General features: G+C 40.3%; 1 pseudogene across 1 annotated transcript; it reads right to left on the minus strand.

Moving 5' to 3' along the window:
* Positions 1 to 14,064: 14,064 nt before the first annotated feature.
* Positions 14,065 to 15,646, minus strand: LOC103260892 (annotated as a pseudogene). Its single transcript, XR_002481982.1, has 2 exons — positions 14,814 to 15,646; positions 14,065 to 14,526 (listed from the first exon to the last, which is right to left on the minus strand). The product of XR_002481982.1 is annotated as a septin-2 pseudogene (transcript).
* Positions 15,647 to 19,221: the final 3,575 nt, after the last annotated feature.

The following is a 19,221-nucleotide window of genomic DNA, read 5'->3' on the forward strand; positions in this document are numbered from 1 at the left end:
GCAGCCTTGACCTGCTAGGCTCTGGCGATCCTTCCGCCTCAGCCTTCCAAGTAGCTGGAACTATAGGCGTGCGCTACCACACCCGGCTAAGTTTTTGATTTACTGTAGAGATGAGGTCTCGTCAAGTTGCCCAGGCAGGTCTTGAACCCGCAGGCTCAGGAAATCCACTCACCTCGGCCTCCCAAAGCTCAGGATTACAGGCTGAGCCACTGAGCCCAGCCATCTCTGTCACTTTCAATATGCTTGGAATACAGGTAAAAAGAGAGGTGAGGAAGTGGAAACCAAGGGTCTTGGCTCTGAAGTCTAAGAGAGGATAGTAGCTGCAAAAGGAAGAAGGGCCAAACTCTTAAAGGAAGTCAGAAGTCTTGAAATGCTGACAAGTCAAAGGCCAGACCCTGCATGTTCATTTTTTATTATGCCCCTCCAGTTTGACAAATACTTGACAAATAAATAGGCACTCTATGACTTTTGTTGAATGAACGAATGGAGTTAATAGCCAGAATTGCTTTCAAAGAAACAGTTGGCATCTGTAAGACATACAGTTGAATATTCCTTTTTAACAAGGTTGCTCAGACTTTCCTGAATAGATTCTTTTGAGTACAATTGCTTTTCTCTTTAAAAAACCATATTCTCTAACTAAATGGAGATTTCTGCCAGGCTGCCTAGAACTGATTATGATTCATCATTCTTTCTTTATTAAAACCCTAACATGGCTGGGCGCGGTGACTCACGCCTATAATCCCAGCACTTTGGGAGGCCAATATGAGAGGATTGCCTGAGTCTGCAGGCTCGAGACCAGCCTGAGCAACTTGGCGAGACTTTAGCTCTACAATAAAAAAAAAAATAGCTGGCCATGATGGTGCATGCCTATAGTTCCAGCTACTTGGAAAGCTGAGGCAGAAAGATCTCCTGAACCCAGCAAGTCGAGGCTGTGGTGGCCGTGAGTGTGCCACTGCACTCCAGTCTAGGCGATGGAGTGAGACTCCAACTCAAAAGAAAAACCAAAAAACCCACAAAACCTCACATAATTAGGTATCTGTGTTTTTTTTAAAGCTTTATTGAGATATAATTTACATACCATAAAATTCATCCATTGTAAGTGTATAATGCAATGACTTGTAAGAAGTGTATAAAGTTATGCAACTATCATCACAATCCAGTCTCAGAACGTTTCCATTACTCCAAAAAGTAACCTCATGCAGTTACTCTCTCCTCCCACTATCAGCCCCCAGCTACCATGGATTTGCCATCTGTTTCTATAAATTTGCCTCTTCTGGGCATTTCATATAAATTTAGTCATATAAAATATAATATTTGTGTCGGGCTTCTTTCGCTTAGCATAATGTTTTTGAGGCTCGTGTTGAAGCAAGACTTACCTTCTTTTTTATTGCCAAATAGTATTTCATTGTATGGATATACCCTATTTTGGTTAACCATTCATTAGGTGATGGACATTTAGGTTGTTTCCTGTTTGGGGCTATAATGAAAAATGCTGCTGTGAACATTTGATTACATGTTTTTTTGTGTGGACAAAAACAATACAAAAATATATTTTAAACAAAAAATATGTTTTTATTTATCTTGGGTAAATTCCTACAAGTATAATGACTGCGTTTATATTTTTAAAAATTGCCTAACTGTTTTCCAAAGTGGCTGTACCATTTTACATCCTTCCTGCAATGCATGAGTGTTCCAATTTCTCTGCTTCCTAACCAACACTTATGGACAGTTATTTTCTGTCTTCATAATTATAGCCATTCAAGTAGGTGTGAAGTGATACCTCATTGTGGTTTAAATTTGCATTTTACTAATGATGTTGAGCATATTTTCGTGTGCTTATTATCTATTTGCATGTCTTTTTTGGTGAAATGTTTATTCAAGTCTTTGGCCCATTTTCAAAGTGAATGTTGTTTGTCTTCTTACTACTGAGGTGTAAGAGCTCTAAATATTCTGGATACAAGTCCTTTATCAGATATATGATTTGCAAAAATTTTCTTCCAGTCGATGGTTTGTTTTTTCACTTTTTACCACAGATGTCAGCCTAAAACTAGATGTATTTAAAATTTAAATTGTAGCAAAATTTTACAATATACAATATAAATTCATTATGTTTCTGTTCTATTTTCAAATAGCAAAATGCAATATAAAGAGTTTCTTTTTACAATAGTAATACAAATTTTATTGACTTGACTTAGAACCAAAGAGATTTATTCAAAGAAAACAATAAAACTCTGAGTGAAATAAGGAAGTACATGACCACAGAAGAGGTCAACCTTGCTTGAGAAGAATCAATATAGTAAAGATGACACACTTTCACAGTGAATGTAGAGTTAATTCAGCAAGCATTTTTTTAGTGCCTATTATGTATTAATCATTATGCTCACTGCTGTAACAAAATATAAATAAGAAACAAATAAAAGCCGGGCTTGGTGGCTCAGCCTGTAATCCCGCGCCTTTGGGAGGCTGAGGTGAGTGGATTGCCTGAGCCCGCAGGTTCGAGACCCGCCTGGGCAAGCGAGACCTCATCTCTACAATAAATCAAAAAATCAGCCGGGCGTGGTAGCGCACGCTTGTAATTCCGGCTACTCGGAGGCTGAGGCGGAAGGATCGCCAGAGCCCAGCAGGTCGAGGCTGCGGTGGCCGGGAGCGGCCACTGCACTCCAGTCTGGGCGACAGAGTGAGACTCCAACTCAAAAAAAAAAAAAAGAGAAAAAAAAGAAAAAGAATACAGATATTCTGTCCTAGGGAATTTACAGGTCCTGAAACACTGGAGTCACTGTGTGGAAAATTATTCTCTTAGATTTCTACATTACCTCATACAATGTAATGAGCCCAGGTGAATCTTCCATTTATTCACTATCTTCTGGTTGTCTATTACTGCATAACAGATCACCTCGAGGATGTAGGAGTGTAGAACAACAACAATAATTTATTTTGCTTAACAAAATGCAAATTGGGGAGAGCTTGACAGGGTTCTCTTCTGTGTTCTACAATGCCAAGGGCTTGAGTTTGGACAACTCAAAAGGATGGTGGTGACTCAAATGGCTAGAGACTGGAATCCCAAGAGGTATCTTCATTCACATGAAATAATCCGTAGATCCCATGTTTACTGGTCCCTGGACTGGGTAAGACCTTTAGAATAAATATCTCTGAAAGGGCTAGTGAATATGAGTAGGAGAAGAATGGAAACATTCTGTGAGAATGTTTATGTGAGGGCACAGTGGCTCACGCCTATAATCCCAGCACTTTGGGAGGCCAAAGTGAGAGGACTGCCTGAGCCCACGGGTTCGAGACCAGTCTGGGCAATTTGGCAAGACCTCGTCTCTACAATAAATCAAAAAATTAACTGGATGTGGTGGCACATGCCTGTAGTCCCAGCTACTTGGAAGGTTGAGGTGGAAGATTCGCCTGAGCCCAGCAGGTCAAGACTGCAGTGGCCATGAGTGTGCCACTGCACTCCAGCCTGGGCGACAGAGTGAGACTCCAACTCAAAAAAAAAAAAAAGATCAATTTTGCCTTTTGATGAAGAAGAAGATACCAAACATGTGGTGGACTGACTTCTTTTACTTAGCATAATATTTTCAATATTCATCCATGCTGTAGAATGCATCAGTACTTCATTCCTTTTTATTTATTTATTTAAATTATTTATCTATTTTATAGGTGGCTCAGCCTATAATCCCAGCACCTTGGGAGTCCGAGGCAAGTAGATTGCCTGAGCCCGTGGGTAACTTGGTGAGACCCCGTCTCTACAATAAATTAAAAAAATTAGTCGGGTGTGGTAGCAAGCGCCAGTCGTTCCGGCTACTTGGAAGGCAGGGGCGGAAGGATTGCCGGAGCCCAGCAGGTTGAGACTGCGGTGGCCGTGAGCATGCCACTGCCCTCCAGCCTGGGCGACGGAGTGAGATTCCAACTCAAAAAAAAAGAAAGAAAGAAATGTATGTGGATAAAGAATTAGCAATGTATCTTTGCATGTACAATAATATGTAGATCCCATGTTTATTTTTCAAAGGAAAGAAAAAACACATGCAAATGCACAAAAAATATACAATAAAACCACTAGGAAAAAAACAAAATATTAACCTTGGGTGACTCTGAGTGGTGGGATTAAGAATGATTTTTTATTTTCTTCCTTTTGCTTCTCTAAATTAAAAAATTTTTTCTTTGGAAAAAATATGCTATGGAAATAAATGTATCTTCTTTGCAGCTGAAACAAGAATTCTTTTGTAGGGAGAGGTCTAACTCTGTTGGAGGATTAGAAAGACAGCTACTGGCTGGTTTTCCTGAAACACTAGCCCAAGTGGAAAAGCTGGAGTTTGTCTGGAAATCTCAGAAGCCAAGCGTGACCAGCTTTTGAAGTGGGACCATGGAAGGGAGAAGTCTGTGAAGAACTGTTATAGTGAAAGAATCTGTGGGTCTGCAGCTCAGTATCTGGTGATAGGCCTGGGGCCACGGTTGGAAAGATGAGTTGGACATGGAATCCAGAAGAGCAAGGACAAACAGGAGCCTGCCAGACATCGCTGCATCTGTCCTTCACTGTGTCTAATCAGTTCTAGTTCACCTCCACCCTCCAAATATTGTGCAGTTTCCTCTTTGAGTCAATTCTAACTGGGAATCATAGAGAGGAGGCGATTCTAAGAAACCAAGTTTTTAGGCCGGGCACGGCCTGTTGATCCCAGCACTTTGGGAGGCTGAGGTGAGAGGATTGCCTGAGCCCACAAGTTCCAGACCAGTCTGGGCAACTTGGCGAGACCTGATCTCTATAATAAATCCAAACATTAGCTGGGCGTGGTAGCACGTGCCTGTAATTCCAGCTACTTTACTTGGAAGGCTGAGGCAGAAGGATCGCCTGAGCCCAGCAGGTCGAGGCTGTGGTGGCCGGGAGCGTGCCACTGTACTCCAGCCTGGGCAAGAGAGTGAGAGAGTGAGACTCTGACTCAAAAAAAAAAAAAGAATCAAAATTTTTAGACTAACCATGTTGACAATAGCACTATCTAGCACAAATTTATACTCTGTCTCTGTGGAAATATTCTACCTTGATCTGATTGAAGTCATGTTGAGATATATATATATATATATACATACACATACACACACACATACACACACATATTCATTGAACTGTACATACTTAAGATAAATGCACTTTATATACTCTACTATGTGTATTTCATATCCTAGTAAAAAATGAAAAAGGAATATTTGTTAGTAGAATTTTCAGGCAGCAAATAGTGTCTGGAACTGCCATCCTGGCCTAAATTGGGTTATGACAATGGGAGGAAGATGATCTCAGATGGAGTCCATTATGACTTTGTATTAGCAAGGTGTGTGGGCTTGGAGCAGGTAGAATAAGTGAATTTTCACATGCTGACATGTGCTGCAACTATTATTGTTTAGAGGTGTTGTGTTAAAAGTGGGTCCAGATGTGACAGATGTCCCTCTGTCCATAGTCAGGGTTTGAATGGTCCAAAGTGTCTAGTTGAGTAATGCCATTGCAGTCTCAACATAACGGTGAGCTTACCCTGCTAAGACCAGAGCCAGTTCCGGCGGATAAGACCACACCTACTCTTGGCCTCTTTAGGAGTAGGCTCCAAGGAGATCTGGACCTTAGCAGGTCCATCTAGATGTTGCACTTTCTCAGTAAGGAGGGCTGCAAAATTCCTGGGTAGAGGGAGTCTTGGGGTAGTGTAGCTTATGCTACCCAGAACTCTAACACAGATAGACCTTCTCTGAGGATGACAGCCCTGATGGTAATTGCTGCCTGTGGCCGGGTGTGGTGGCTCAAGCCTGTAATCCCAGCACTTTGGGAGACCGAGGCAAGAGGATTGCCTGAGCCCAGGGATTCGAGAACAGCCTGGGCAACTTGGTGAGACCTCATCTCTACAATAAATAAATTTTAAAAAATGAACTAGGCATGGTAGTGCACGCCTGTAGTCCTGGCTACTTGGAAGGCTGAGGCGGAAGGATCACCTGAGCCCAGTAGGTGGATGCTGGGGTAGCCGTGCGTGTGCTACTGCACACCAGCCTGGGTGATGGAGTGAGACTCCAACTCAAAAAAAAAAGAGGCCCTTTGGGCTGTCGCTCTGACACCTCCAGGTTTACCCCTGCTGCTCCAGGCAAGCAGCACTGTTCAGATGCTCCAGATCAGACAGTGTTGGGCTCCCAGATACTATCTTTCTGCACCTGGAAGGTAGATTGATAATCAACAAGTACTGTTTCTTCTTGGGGCAAATTGACTTCAGCTAAAACTGAGAATAAGCACATAAGTAGGCACCCAGGCTGGGATCTTTTTACGTAAACTTCATTGCTGGGAGTATTTGTTTTCCTTAGGGAAGCGTGTTTGGGTCAGGTTGGACAAAGATCCAGGTAGAAGTAAGTTGATTTTTTGCCTATGTTTGTTTTGGTTTCTAAAATATAGAGGCTAATGTTAGACAAATGTCTTCCATTCTTCAGAAGGTTGGCTTTAAGGGGTCAGGATAGTAAAACATTGGCAAAAACAGTTCATTGTAGGAAACTTAGGCATACTTTCTGGCTTTAAATGTTGCATTTTCACTTAACATTATATTGTAAACATTTTCAAAATCTTCAAAAAATCCTTTTGATTGACTGTATAATCATTCATCATGAGTACACTAGAATTTATTTAAACACTCCTCTATTATTGGATATTTCCACTATCCTCAACTCTTTGCTATTATTAAATAATGCTGTAATGAAAATCTTCTGGTTTGGTAAAGGCAAACTTGTTTGTCTTTGGGATTGATTCCTAAGGCTGAAATGACCACATCAAAGGATATGAGCCTTTAAAATGCTTTGATACCGATTGTTTATCAAAAATGGCATTTTATAGACCTACAATTCCAGTTAGCCCACCCTCGTGGATGTAGTGATTTGTGCAGATGACTAGCCTTCTCAGGTAAGCTCCTCTCTGCTAAACTCCTATATATTTACAGCTAATTTAGTAACAGCAAAGGTTGTGGCATCAGCTAGACCTCAGTTCAGATATCTACTCTTTCAAGTCCTGGATCTGTGTCTTTGGATCTCAGTTTCCTCACCTGTAAAACAGGGATAATATGTAGTTATCTTTATTTGGGTTTTTCTTTTCTATAACAAGCTATGTACAGGTGCGTCTGTAAGAAAACAAAAAATGTTTCCAGTACAGTCACAGCTACCACAGCCTCATCCTGCTGGGCTCAAGTGATCCTTCTGCCTCAGTCTTCCAAGAAGCTGGAACCACAGGTGCGTGCCACCACGCCCGGCTAATTTTTCAATTTATTGTAGAGACGAGGTCTCACCAAGTTGTCCAGGCTGGTCTCTAAACCCTGAACTCAGGCAATCTTCTTGCCTCGTTCTCCCAAAGTGCTGGGATTACAGGCTTGTGCCACCGCACCCAGCCCGTTTTCAGTATTTTAAAAATCATATCTTTGCCTTCATTGAGGTCCCAAAGGACAAATAATAAAGTCAAGTCATCTTATGATATATAATATCAACTTAAGTGAAACATCCTACATTAGCTAACCTCTGATTAGCAGTTAAATTTTTGATAACTAAAAAAATTACAGATTACTTAATATATCTTGTTTACATAGCCAATTATGCCAGTACCATTTGTTGAAAAGACATTTCCTCATTAAATTCCTTTGATACCTTGTTAAAAACAAAAAACAAACAAACAGAAAATCAGTCAACTGCTCAGGCATGATGGCTCAGCTTGCAATCCCAGCACTTTGGGAAGCTGAGGCGAGAGGATTGCCTGAGTCTAGGGGTTTGAGACCAGCCTGGGCAACTTGGTGAGACCTTGTCTTGACAATAAATCACAAAAACTAGTTGGGTGTGGTGGCCTGTGTCTGTAGTTCCAGCTACTTGGAAGGCAGAGGCAGAAGGATCACCTGAGCCCAGAAGGTTGAGGCTGTGGTGGCCGTGAGCGTGCCACTGCACTCCAGCCTGGGCAACAAGAGTGAGACTTCAACTCAAAAACAAACAAACAAAAAACCAGTCAATCATATAAGAGTAGATTCATTTCCAGACTATGCTCTCTCCTATTGACCTTTTAAAGAAATGTCCCTAACATACTGTCATGATTACTGTAGCTTTATAGTATATCTTGAAATTAGGAAGCATAAATCCTCTAACCTTCCTCTTTATTAAAATTGTAGTGGCTATTCCAGGTTCTTTATGTTTTAATATAAATTTTAGAATCAAGTTTTCAATTTCTACAGAAATAAACAAAAAACTGCTTAACAACCTCAATTCTTCTAATCTATGAACATGGTACATCTTTCTATTTATGTTCATCTCTTTGACTTCTCTTGACAGTGTTTTGTGGATGTCAATGTAAAGGTCTTGACATACTGTGTTAAGCTTATTTCTAATTTTTTTTTATGGTTTGGATGCTATTATAAATGGGTATTTTAAAAAAATTTAATTGTCCAATTGTTCATTGGTATTACATGTTGAAGATCCATTTTCCAAAAATGCTTGGAGTCAAAGTGTTTCACATTTTGGACTTTTGAATATTTGCATTATACTTACCAATTGAGCATCTGAAATCTGAAATCCAAAATGCACCAGTAAGGCCAGGCACAGCCAGCACTTTGAGAGGTGCAGGTGAGAGGACTGCCTGAGCCCAGGGCTGTGAGACCAGCCTGGGCAACTTGGTGAGACTTCATCTCTACAATAAAATTTTTAAAAATTAGCCAGGTGTGGTGGTACACACCTGTGGTTCCATCTACTTGGAAGGCTGAGGTGGAAGGATCGCCTGAGCCCAGCAGGTTGAGGCTGTGATGGCTGTAATCGTGCTACAGCACTCCAGCCTGAGTAACAGAGTGAGTCTCGACAAAAACAAGAAACAAAAAAATGCTCTAATGAGCATTTCGTTTTATTGTCATGCTGGTGCTCAAAAAGTTTCAGACTTTAGAGCATTTTGAATTTCAGATTTTCAAAACTAGGAATAATCAACCTGTATGCAATCGGTTTTCCTTTATTGAACTCGTTGCCTGAAAACTGCTAGATTCACTTATTAAATCTAATAGTTTTTCTTTGTAGATTTCTGAAGATTTCCTATTACTACATTCATGTAATCTGTGAATAAAAAGTTTTACTTCTTTTTTGCCAATACGGGGGTGCCAAAAAATGCGTACACATTTTAAGAAAGAAAAAAACTGTGTAAAATTGTAATGCTCAATATATACCAATAACAAAAGATGAATACAAGTCACGCTTGACTTCTGCAGTTACAAGAGGTGATCAAAGTGGTTATAATCAGCGTCCAGACATTTCTGATTATGGTGTACCTAAAGTAATACATAAATAGCATCTCTTAAAATGTGCATACATTTTTTGACACCTCCAGTATATATGCCTTTTCTTTTCTCATTGCATTGATTAGAACCTCCAATAAAATGTGCAATAGAAGTAGTAAATGGATTGCTTTGCCTTGATCTTGATATAGGGGAAGAGCATTCAGTCTTTCATCATGAAGTATGGTGTTAGCTGTAGATTTTTCATAGCAGCCCTTTATCAGGTAGAATAATTGTTTCCTATATTCTTAGTTTATTGAGAGTTTTTAGCATGAGTCAGCGCTGAATTTTGTGACACGCCTTTTCTTCATCTGCCGAGATGGTCATTAGCTTTTATTTTTCTGCTAATGTGGTGAATGACATCAGTTGATTTTTGAATATCAATCCAAACTTGCATGCCTCAAAAAATTTATTTGGGATGTATTATTCTTTTTATGTACTAGTTAACTCAATTTGTTATTATTTTGGTGTAGATTTTGCTCTCTTTTTCATCAGGAATATTTGTTCTGCAAGTTTCTTTTCTTGTAATGTCTTCATCTGGTTTTGATATCAGAGTAATGCTGTTAAAATAAATTAGTTGAGAAGTGTTTCCTTTCTACTTTCCAAAAAGTCTTATATAAAATTAGTATTCTTTCTTCCCTAAATGTTTGATAGAATTCACTAGTGAAGCTCTCTAGGTCTGGAGAGTTATTTAATGGAAATTTTGTTTTATTTTTTGAATCAGAATCTCGCTCTATCACCAAGGCTAGAGTGCAGTGGCACTCTCACAGTTACTGCAGCCTCCACCTTCGGGGCCCAGGCGATCCTTCTGCCTCAATCTTCCAAGTGGCTGGAACTACAGGCGCACACCACCATGTCTGTCTAATTTTTTAGATTTTATTGTAGAGACAGGTCTCGCAAGTTGCCCAGGCTGGTTTCGACCCCCTGGGCTCAAGCAATCCTCCCACTTTGGCCTCCCAAAGTGCTGGGATCACAGGCGTGAACCACTGTACCCAGCCAGGAAATTTTAAAATTACAATTCAATTTACTTTTCAAAGCAAATTCAATTTCTTGAATAGTATCTTTAAATGAATTGATCTATTTCCTCTAGGTATTCACATTTTTGGCATAAAGTTGTTGAAAACATTCCTTTATTTTACTTTTTAATGCCTGTAGCTCTATTGCTATTAATAGGTCTCCTCATTCATTTCTGATAATAATATGTATTCTCTCCCCCAGTCCTTGATCATCAGTGTAGCTAGGGTTTAACAATTCTGGGCCAGGGACCATGGCTCATGACTATAATTACAACACTTTGGGAGGCTGAGGGAGATTGCTTGAGCATAGCCTGGGTAACATAGCAAAATCTTGGCTCTACAAAAAAAATTTTTTTTTAATTAGCCAGGTGTGGTGACGAGCACCTATAGCCCCAGCCACTCAAGAGGCTGAGGTGTAAGGATTACCTGAACCCAGGAAGTTGAGGCTGAGGTGTGCTGATCTTGTCACTGCACTCTAGCTTGGGTGACAGAATGAGACCTGGACTCAAAAAAAAATTTTTTTCCACTAATCTTTACCCAAAAAATGTAGTTTATATCATAATACTACAAGAAAAGGATTGGCAGTAGTGGGTAACTGCGGGAGTGTGGGAGCGGGGTGGGCATGGGGGAAACAGGGAGGCAGGATTGGCAGCAGTGGGAATCTGCCTGGGGAAGGAGGGGCACACCTCATCAACAAGGGTACCTGCATAACAAACATTTGTATACCTAACCCTGAATTGTACTTCACATCTTTTAAAAAAATTTTTAATTTTAATTTTTAGTATCTAAACAATAGCGTTTTATTGATGAAAGTTTAGTTAAGTGGATATAAAATTGCTGTGTAAAATAAGTGTTTTCAAAATACATTTTGATCGGCAGAGATTATCTCTTAGTAAAAGAATGTTTATGTATTATCAAAAGTACACATTTTGACTTGGGTAGCAAAATAAAAGGGGATTAGAAGTTTTGTTGTTTTTTTTGGAGTTGGAGCCTCACGCTGTCACCCAGGCTGGGGGGCAGTGGCATGCTCCTGGCCACTGCAGCCCCAACCTGCTGGGCTCGGGCGATCCTTCCACCTCAGCCTTCCAAGTAGCTGGAACTACAGGCACATGCCACCATGCACAGCTTATTTTTTAAAATTTATTGTAGAGCTGTCTCACCAAGTTGCCAGGGCTGGTCTCGAACCTGTGGGCGCAGGCAATCCTCTCACCCCGGCCTCCCAAAGTGCCGGGATTATAGGCCTGAGCCACCATGCCCGGCCTGGGATTAGAAGTTTAACAGTGTAGGCCCTCCACCCTGCATAACCATTATTAGGTGGCAACTTCCCCTAAGTACTACTTCTACTCAAACATACACAGGGCTTACAAAAAACTCTTTTTTTAAAAAAAATAACTGACTCTGCATGAATGTACTCTAAAATTATGGAACACTTTTTTAGTACAAAATTCACACCGAGAGCCTAAACATACAGTTTTGGACCATTCACAATAATGTAATAGTGAAGGGGCAATATTAGCAAGAACACCAGATTACTTTCTATAGTACACCTTCATAACTAATATTGTTTGACCTCCTCATTTTATTTTACTTTTTCTGGCCCATACGAAAACCAAAAAACCCTGTCTCATCCTTGGAGTAAGCATTTTCTCCATTTCAAATTCTTCCTGTTGTAGTAAAATGAAAACACTGAACTAGCACCTACTCCCTCCACAACCACTGTCTCCTTTTATCCGTCCCTTTCTGGGTCAAATTTCCCAATGTTAGTAAAAATGATGAAAAAAGCGACCCCCAGAGTGTAGCACAGGGAGACATAGGAGAAAAAGGCAGACAAGGTGATGCCAAGGCCACAGTGCACAGAAAGCAGATCAGGTGTGGCTTCAACTGTGCGTACCTGCTGACCAGCCCACTCTACAGATTTGTAATGTCTTTTACTCTTACAGCACATGGGGTGTACTACACAAAATGAAGGAAATGACAATGGTTGAAAAGAAATGAGTCTGCACATTAAAAAAAAAAAGACCACTGCTATTTTCCTCCCATTAGAAAACCATTCAAAAAAGAAACAGTTCAAGAAAATCAGGAAAAACTGGTAGGCATCTGGAGTTCATGGACCCGAGGTCTTAGGGCAGAAACACTGTCCAATGGCAACCCTGGGTTCAGGGTCATGCCAACCATAGGACGCTGATTTCCACAGCTCAGGTGAAATCTTCTAGACCTACAGTTACAGAAAATATACTGAAAAGCAATATAAAATATGAAAAGGTTGGTTTCTGAACAGGTCAATTGTTAATTTTCCTTAAAAATTATTTTTTAATTTAGTTGAGCAAAAATATTTTCATGCCGGGCTCGGTGGCTCAGCCTGTAATCCCGCGCCTTTGGGAGGCTGAGGTGAGTGGATTGCCTGAGCCCACGGGTTCGAGACCCGCCTGGGCAGCGAGACCTCATCTCTACAATAAATCAAAAAATCAGCCGGGCGTGGTGGTACATGCCTGTAATTCCGGCTACTCGGAAGGCTGAGGCGGAAGGATCGCCGGAGCCCAGCAGGTTGAGTCTGCGGTGGCTGGGAGCGGCCACTGCACTCCAGTCTGGGCGACAGAGTGAGACTCCAACTCAAAAAAAAAAAAATTTTCATTGTCTAGGTAAGAATCGTCGTTGTAATATGAAAATTGGAGCTCAAAGCCACTTTTTCTCTGTAGCACAGTGTAACCAGTATTAGTGGAGAACACGACAAAGAGTGGCTTGTGGTGGGTCTTTGCATAGTGGTTTTAAAAATGACCTACCATTAGAATCCAGAGATTTCTTTAAATTCACCTCTCAAAGCTCTGTTTTTAAAAAGCTATTTAAGAGCCGGGCTCAGTGGCTCAGCCTGTAATCCCGTGCTTTGGGAGGCTGAGGTGAGTGGATTGCCTGAGCTTGTGGGTTCAAGACCCACCTGGGCAACTTGGCGAGACCTCATCTCTACAATAAAATAAAAAAATCAGCCAGGCATGGTAGCGTGGGCCTGTAATTCCAGCTACTTGGAAGGCTGAGGTGGAAGGATTGCCTGAGCCCAGCAGGTCGAGGCTGCGGTGGCCGGGAGCGGCCACTGCACTCCAGTCTGGGCAACAGAGTGAGACTGCAACTAAAAAAAAAAAAAAAAAAGCTATTTAAGTATAAACTTATATCTCATTAGGTAATTCTATTGTTTTATTTGGTTAGCAGAGTAATGTGTAGATCTATTAACAGTATTGAATTATAGCAGCAAAACTGGTTTTAGGTGTTGTGCACCAACATAAAAGCAGGAAAATTAAGAGTCTCTACGTGGTGTGATGTGGTAAGCAAATGGCCTTGCACCAAGTCAGCACATCTTTCTACATCACTTAGTACTGGTCTCCACCACTCAGGAACATTCTGGGTAAATCTGAATGTTCTGAATACAAATCAAGAGTGTTCATCAATGATTAGTCAGGCTAGCGAAACCAAAGAAATTCAATGTTAACTATACATGCTGACTGATTCTTGGAAATCAATTCTACCATTAGTGGTTAGTTAGGGAGGAAGAAAATGAAAATGGAAGTTCACCTCATAAAATATAGAGTGTAACGTAATATAGCAATAAAAGACAAATGTCTAAAGTACTTCATACAAAAAAATCAGAAGTTTCAAAAAATTACACTCTCGGCACAGGTACTGTGAAACGTGGATGAGCACTTTCCCAATGATCTCTTACGCATTTGGAATGTTTTCTTGTTGATCCAGGAAAGTGTTTTTTATATGGGCACATCACCTCGCACGTGGTGCCCGAGAGCCCCGCCGTCGCCATCCCCGCCCTGCCTCTGCGTCTGCATCTGCGCCTGCATCCTTGCGATCGTCTCTTGCGTGCGGCAAAGCTCGGCTTCCTTTTCCGGCAAGAGCTGGTCTTTGTTCACGGCCTCGTTCCCCACTTTCCCTCCACCTCTCTTGAGCCTCTCGGAACGGAAGTTTTCATCGTGAAGGTCCTGGGTTACCTCCTGGAGATGTTGCATGCGGGTGATGAGCATGGTTCTAAGCTTCAGACAGTCATTGTGTTCCGGGTTCTCCACCTCCACAACCCCCCACGGGGAGAGGCAGCCCCTGACCTTCTGTCTTTGGCTTCAATTAACGGATTGGATCCAACCACAGAGGATGGGATGCTGGCCTTGAGAAGTCTAGTCTGCTCTTTGAAATCTTCATCTTCATCAAGTAAGTGATCGATTTTTTTTTTTTGAGTTGGAGTCTCACTCTGTCGCCCAGACTGGAGGGCAGTGGCCGCTCCCGGCCACCGCAGCCTCGACCTGCCGGGCTCCGGCGACCCTTCCGCCTCAGCCTTCCGAGTAGCTGGAACTACAGGCGCGCGCTACCACGCCCGGCCGATTTTTGCTTTATTGTGGAGACAAGGTGTCGCCAGGTTGCCTGGGCGGGTCTTGAACCTGCGGGCTCGGGCAATCCTCTCGCCTCGGCCTCCCAAAGTGCTGGGATTACAGACTGAGCCACCGAGCCCGGCCAGTGATGGATTTTGATGTTATGTTCTTCAATTTCATATAGAATCCTTTTCTTCAACCGCTCCTGTTCCTTCAGAGTCAGAGAGTCAGCTTTTGCAATGACAGGCACCATATTCACCTTATTGTGTATTGCCTTCATAAACACGACATCTAAGGGCTGACATCCATGTCCAAAAGGTGAAATAAAGTAAAAGCAAGAGTGCACCCTGTTATCAATGAAGTGCCGCCTGTTCAAGCCACTCTTGTCATGCAGGTACCGTTCAAACTGCCCATCAATATAGGAGATAATTGTCTTAAAACAATCCCTGCAAATGACAGCGTCACCATAGCCAGGGGTGTCCACCACTGTCAGGTGTAGCTTAACCCCTCACTCTTCAATTTCAACAATTGAAGCCTCAATCTGGACAGTTATTTCAATTTTCTCTGCAGCTCCAAGTATGATCTTTCTGGGTAGAGGTCAGTCAGGAAAAGGCTGTTTATGAGAGTCAATTTTCCTAGACCTCATCCACCAGCCACCATTAGTGTGAACTAAAACCTTTTTTCATTGATTTTCGGTGAACTTGATTGGGAAACTTTGCAAATCCAACATAGGCAGGAATCTCTGGATTTATAAACTGAGTTGGTTATTGCTTAGACATCTTTTGTGAAGTTTCGTCTTATGAGCTTGGTTTTCTTATGCTAATAAGAGTGGAACAGGTAATGAGAGTCTTCACCTTGTGGTGGGCAACTAGAGTGAGGGAAAGGGCGTTTCTTTGGAAGGAGGCAGGTGACAAATGAGGAGAAGAGAGGCAATTGGGGGAGGGCAGGAGGTGGCATGAGTGCAGAACGATCATGGGGAACCCCACATCTTTAAAATAAAAAATTAAAATTTAAAGTAAATAAACAAAATACTATTTAGGTTGCTGTTATGAGGATGAAGCAATAGAAAAATGTGTGTTAAATTTGATAAAATGCACTTAACTTTTTATTCAATGAAGATTTATACAATTAGACTTATATATTTTAAAAAAAGAACTCATGTGATTAGATTAGGCCCGCCTGGATTATTAAGCATAAGGCTTCGAGGTCTGGTTACTTCAATAATATATGCAAAGTTCCATTTGCCATGTAATGTAAAATATTCACATATCCCTGCAGATAGGGGCATGGCCATCTTTGGTGGACTATTATCCTGCCCACCACACTGTAGGAACAGCGTTTTTGAAGGATGCAGGATGACGAAGGTAATAAATAAATGTAAATGTTAAGAACACTAAAATTAACTGTAAATATTTTATGTGAGATTAAACTATTTATTTTTAAATATAAAAAATTTAACACTGTGAAAAGGCCTGTCTTGGAGCTTTGTGTTTTGTGACAAAAAGGTTTTCTTTTTTTTTAATGATTCTCAGAGGGGACATTTTAGAAAAAATTTTCTACATTTTCTACTAAGGAAACATTAATTCAAAGTGTATATTAAAATATTTAATTGATATATCTAAAGCTTGCATTGCTATAATTTTTTTGTGTTTCACAAGCCATTTTATTTAAAATAGACCATCTTGCTGGTCTGGAACTAATTTAAATAAAATTGAAAAATTACAAAAAATTTAGTTTAATTTATTTTCTCTATTATCTGATTTTTGTTTCATTGATTTCTGCACCTTATTTTTTTCTTTTTTTTACTTGGTTTAGTTTGCTCATTTTTTTCAAACTTTTTATATAAAGTGGAATCTCAAATTATTGATTTTAAATCTTTCTCCTTTTGTATTATAAATCATTTAAATTTATAACTTTTCTACTAACATTGCCTGAGCTAAATCCCACACATTTTGATATGTTTTGTCTTCATTATCATACGGCTTGAGATAGTTTCTAACTTCTCTGATAACTTCTTCTTTGATCTACTAATCAAGAATGTTTAATTTGTTTAATTTTTAAATACTTGGGGATTTTCCAGATGTCTTCTATGACTGAATTCATTTTTAGTTAAATTGCAATCAGAAAATATGAATGTCCCACATGCATGAGTATGTATTCTGTGATTGTTCAATGTCCCACATGCATGAGTATGTATTCTGTAATTGTTCAATGTATTGTTCTGTAAATGTCAAAAGATTGAGTTTGTTGATAGTGTTGTTCAAGTCTTCTGCAGTCTTACTGATTTTCTGTCGATTAATTATTAGGAGATAAGTATCGAAATCTCCAACTATAATTGTAGATCTTTTTTTATCCTTTCAGTTCTGTCTGTTTTGTTTTGTATATGTTGATGCTCTTTTATTAAGCACATACATACTTATGGTTATGTGTCTTCTTGATTAATTGAAACTTATAATATGTTCCTCTTCATCTATATGAATCTTGTGGTTCTGAAGTCTGTTGTTTGATATTAAGATTATGATTAAAATCTTAATATGCTATTTGATTTTAAGATTGCATTGCTTGATATAAAGTTTAAGATTATGATTGATTCCAGCTTTCATGACTATTAGTGTTTGCATGGCTTTCATGAAATAAATGTTTGCATAGGATATTTTCTTCTGTCCTTACACTTTTAACCTCTCTGTGTCATTTATTTATGGGTGGGTATCTCTGAATCAGTATTTAATTGGGTCTTCCTTTAAAAAAAAAATCTACAGAGACTTTGCCTTTGTATTTTGATTAGAATATCTAATCAATTTACATTTAATACAATTTTTATATGGCTAGTTTGTTTTTTAATAGAGACAGGGTTTTGCTCTATTGCCCAGACTGGTAAATGTACTTGGTGCAATCACAGCTCACTGCAGCCTCAGACTCCCAGTCTCAAGAGATTCTCCTGCCTTAGTCCGCTAGACAGGCGAGACTATAGGTGCATGCCATCACACCTGGCTATATGGCTAGTTTTAAGTCTATCATCTTGCTATTTGTTTTCTATTTCTTTCATATGTTCTTTGTTCATGTTTTCCTTTTTCTCTGCCTTCTTTTAGATTGAGTATTTTTTAGTATTCAAGGTGGTTTATTGGCAATATGTTTTGTTTTGTTAGTCATTGCTCTAGGATTTACAATTCTCACCTTTAACTTATCATACTCTACCTTTAAATAAAACAAATTCGAATATAATTTGAGAAGCTTACCATAGTATATTTTCATTCCCCCAGCTCTTTGTGTTACAGTTTATATACATTTTACTTCTACATTCATCAGAAAGTGCAATACAGTGTAATTAAAAAAAAAAAATAGGCAAACTCAGTAGCTCATGCCTGCAATCCCAGCAATTTGGGAGGCTGAGGCTGGAGGATTGCCTGAGCCCAGGAGCTGGTAACAAGACCAGGCAATGTGGCAAGATTTTGTCTCTACAATAAATCAAAAAGTAGCTGGGCATTGTGGTGTGTACTTATAGTTCTATCTACTTGGAAGTCTAAGGTGAAAGGATTGCCTGAGTCAGCAGGGAGAGGCTGCGGTAGCCATGAATATGCCACTGCATGCCAGTGTGGACAACAGGGTGAGACTCTGACTAAAAAAAAAAATTGGCTGGGTGCGGTAGCTCAAGCCTGTGATCCCAGCACTTTGAGAGGCTGAGGCAAGAAGATTGCCTGAGCTCAGGGTTTCGAGACCAGCCTGGGCAACCTCGTCTCTACCATAAATCAAAAAATTAGCCAGGCGTGGTGGCATGCACCATTGGTTCCAGCTTCTTGGAAGACTGAGGCAGAAGGATCACCTGAGCCTAGCAGGTCGAGGCTGTGGTGCCCGTGACTGTGCCACTGCACTCCAGCCTGGGTGACAGAGTGAGATCCCGACTCAAAAAAAAAAAAGAAAAAGTAAGGAAAATAGCCTTTAACACTTACCTTCATATTTGCCTTTTCGAGTACTTGATTCTTTGTTCCTCCATTTATTCATTCATGTTTCCACCTGGCATAATTTTCTTTCAGTCTAAAAAAATTTTCTTTAACTTTTCCTAAACAGTATGTATATTGGTAATGAATTCTGAGCCTTGTTTATTGGAAATATCTTTATTTCACCTTCATTTTTTAAGTTTTTTTTCTTGATATAGATTCAAGTTTGTTAGTTTTTATTTTTCTTTCATCACTTTCAATGGTTTTTCCACTGTGCTCTGATTTGCATTATTATTATTATTTTTTGAGTTGGAGTCTCACTCCGTTGCCCAGGCTGGAGTGCTGTGCACGTTCACAGCCACCGCAGCCTCGACCTGCTGGGCTCCATGATCCTTCTGCCTCAACCTTCCAAGTAGCCAGAACTACAGGCGCACGCTACCAGGCCCTGCTAATTTTTGATTTATTGTGGAGATGAGGACTCGCCAAGGTGTCTGGGCTGTTCTCAAACCAGCTGAGCTCAGGCAGTCTCCTGATCTCAACCTCCCAAAATGCTGGGATTACAGACTTGAGTCACCGCACCGGGACCCAGCTAGTTGTTTTTAAGTGATACAGC

The sequence above is a fragment of the Carlito syrichta genome, unplaced genomic scaffold (genome assembly GCF_000164805.1).
Source record: "Carlito syrichta isolate Samal-C Ts95f unplaced genomic scaffold, Tarsius_syrichta-2.0.1 Scaffold303378, whole genome shotgun sequence".
Lineage (NCBI taxonomy): Eukaryota > Metazoa > Chordata > Mammalia > Primates > Tarsiidae > Carlito > Carlito syrichta.